The sequence below is a fragment of the Hevea brasiliensis genome, chromosome 13 (assembly GCF_030052815.1).
Source record: "Hevea brasiliensis isolate MT/VB/25A 57/8 chromosome 13, ASM3005281v1, whole genome shotgun sequence".
NCBI classification, from domain to species: Eukaryota; Viridiplantae; Streptophyta; class Magnoliopsida; order Malpighiales; family Euphorbiaceae; genus Hevea; species Hevea brasiliensis.
In genome coordinates, this window is record NC_079505.1 from 82,843,173 (window position 1) to 82,846,616 (window position 3,444).

Genomic DNA, 3,444 nt, shown 5'->3' on the forward strand with positions numbered 1-3,444 from the left:
CATTCTGTTATGGTCTAAGAACTTCTTCTGCCAACTGACTTGAGAATGCCATGTTAAAAATGATGCTTATCTTTCATAGACCTTAATTTAGTGATGTCTTCAGTAAAAACTTATTAGCGGTATAGATACAGGAAATCTTGCATTATATTGTTGCCACAGTGTTACCTACACAATTAACAAACTAGGAAAATGTGCATGTTATCTAAACAACAGTATTCAAGATTACCCTTAAAAGTAAGAACAAAGTAAAATAAATGTAATAGGGTAAGAGTAAGTATGCCGCTTTTGTCCTAGCATAGGAGACTCTCGATCTGGGATGAGTGCTACCTAATTGGATAGTTCTATCTTATAAGGTAGCTTACTACGACTTTCGGCTATTGTGATAGTTTAGCTCAAGGTCTAACTTTCTAAAGCCACAGTTCCCAAATTGCCCCTCATCAGAACAAGAGAGCCCCATTCTATAACCATGATATTGTCGGGAAAATTCCACGGGTATCACGGTAAATAGAACGAGTTTCAATTTGAGCAGAAGCCTTCACGGATACTAACGGGGTAAAACCCACGGGTACCGCTACATGACCCCCTCCTACTTTCCTAAAAGGGTAAGAAAGCCCGGGTTAGGACCATAGTGTGTGAGGACATTGTGTGAGTGTTCAGTGTGTGAAGGGACACCTTTTACCTCTTCCCAATTCAGGGGGATTTTATTTTTCCATTTTTTTCCTTTTTTTTTCCTTTTTGAAATGAAGAGCACTGTAAGAGATAGAACAGGCAAAACAAAATAGTTAGCAGTAATAATAATTAACATATAAGACATCGCCGAGTGAGCCCATCTAACTATAATTTGATCAGACAAAATTAAATCTACTTTTGGACCACTAGACCGGGATATATGTCCCCAGCGGAGTCGCCAAGCTGTCGCAATGGGATTTTGCGGTCGCCTGGACGATCACTCACCGAAGTGGGAAAAAGTGAGGAGTCGCCACCTTAGTTTTGAGGGAAACTAAAGAAAACCATTTGAGAAGTTAAATTAAAAATGAAACCACTTCAAAACAGAGATTCTAAGTTTGGGGTCCGTAAACGGGTGGGGAAGGTGTTAGGCACCCCACCTCGTCCCTTAATAAGGGTAAGTAGATTTAATTCTGCGTCCTTTATAAATTAGTTAGGAGGGCTTAGGCGGCAATGTTAATCCTTTTGGTAGAAGGAATATTTGATTTTTCACTAAATTTGGATCACCCAGATACATAAGTAAATGAGACAACCTTAGTGAATGGGTGTGAGAATCGGATAAGAACTCTCCTCCAATCTCTTTTAAGTTATTTATTAAAATTTTGAGTTGAGACCGGATAAGAACTCTCCTCCGATCCCTATTTAATGTTTATTAGAATTTTGAGTTGAGACCGGATAAGAACTCTCCTCCGATCTCTATTTAATAGTTATTAAAATTTTGGATTGAGACCGGATAAGAACTCTCCTCCGATCTCTTTTAAATTAGAATTTTGAGTTGAGACCGGATAAGAACTCTCCTCCGATCTCTTTTAAATTAGAAAGGAGCCTGAAAGGGATTTTTCCGATCTCCCGAATTTTGGTGTCCTAAGAACCTAAGGATAAGGATCCTTAAATTTAAAGAGGTTGGGGATAAGATTTCTCGATACCTTTTGGCTAGATGGGGAAAACTAGACTTGATTTACCGACCTTCCATGTATTCATTTTACCAATATCTATTAACATCCGATCTATGCTGTTATGTTTACTTTGGTTCTATTTCGCTTTATGACATCTTACCGAATTGTCGCTTACGCCACCTAATAGTTTGGCTATCTTCCCGACGTGTTATTCATGTTCTCTCTTTAAAAGAGACCCTAAGTTCTGATTACCTACGTTTACTACCCACTTACATACTACTAGGAGTTAAAAAACTTACTTTCAAAAAGGATGAAGATTAATAAAAATGAACTGATCACTAAATAGATGATTTGAGAGTGTCATTCTTTGGGGATCGTTTGTGCAAAAGTAGAAAGTCACAGATGTGAGAAGAACAAAGAAAATGCAGAAAGTAAATGTAGACACTCGATAAAACAGTGATATGAGCTCTTACAGTAACATTCTTTGGGGATCGTTTGTGCAAAAGTAGAAAGTCACAGATGTGAGAAGAACAAAGAAAATACAGAAAGTAAATGTAAGCATTTAATAAAACAGTAGTATGAGCTCTTACCTGTGAGGAGCCAAAGCTACTAAAATAACTATGGGGTGCCAAATAGTGATAAGGCAAGGATTGATTGGCCTGAGGGGTGGTGTTCCTCGTGAACTGGAGGGTGATTAACTAAAATGCGATCAGATCAAGATGAAAAGAACCGAATAGAATGAAGTTGAGCTTGGACAGAAATGATAAAAGGCAGAAAGTGAGAGTGTGACCAGATAATGAACAAACTGGAAATGTAGAGTTCCAGTATTCAGAATCTTTTCAAGAAAAACACTTCAGAAAACTTGTTTCAAAAGTCTTTTTGATTGACACTTCTAAGTAGCAGAGTAGCAAACTAAATGAAATTTCAGAGTTCCTCTACTATAATAACAGCCTCTTGTCTATTTTTTTCTTGCCCGTCCCTCCCTTAAACAGTTTTTATGCAGGTATTTATAGGAATCGGGTGCTCTTCGTGAAGGGTCAGGATTTATTTGAGGGAGATGGAGGGTCAAGATTTCGAAGGACATGATCGGAGGTTCAGGAATTAAAGAGAATCAAAATGAATGGTTGAGATCACTCTTCATAATATTTGTCCTTTTCTTCTTTCCATCTGACGGTCCCAAATTTCCTTGTCCGGAACGATCCGAGGGTTAAGAGCGAAAGACGCTGGTATTGTCGTCTTCTCTTGATCTAAGGGTTCCGGTTTGTCCTTACAAGTGGGATCAACGGTGGAGATTGGGATGTACAGGATCGTCATGACATACCCCGCACTGTCAAGATTATGCGATTCTTTGGCGTGCGGTGGAGATCTCGTCTGCAACGCCTTAACTACCTCGGCTCTGATTCTGACGACGGTTATTGGAATTTGTCTTATTCTTTTGCCTACCGATCCCTCCTCTTTCTGATCTCTTTCACATGTTCTTTCCGACCTTTCGTGCTGGTCTCCCACCTTCCGATCTACTATTCCGATCTTTTCCCTTCTTCAGGTCCGGTCTTGGTCAAAGTATTAATTGTCCCTCGATTCCCGGTTGCCGCTTGCTTTCTGCTCGAGAATAAATGCTCATTTTCCCTATATATACTCCCGTCGACAGAGACATTTCTTTCATCCGATTTTCCTCTCTTCTTTTCTTACTTTCCTCGTCTAGCCGCTCCTGGAAGTTCTGGCTATAACTGTGGCTTTGATCTTTTTCCAATGAACTTCTTTACTCACCGACTGAAAATTCACGATCCCGGTGATCGAATGACCTTAACTGACGATGGTGAGA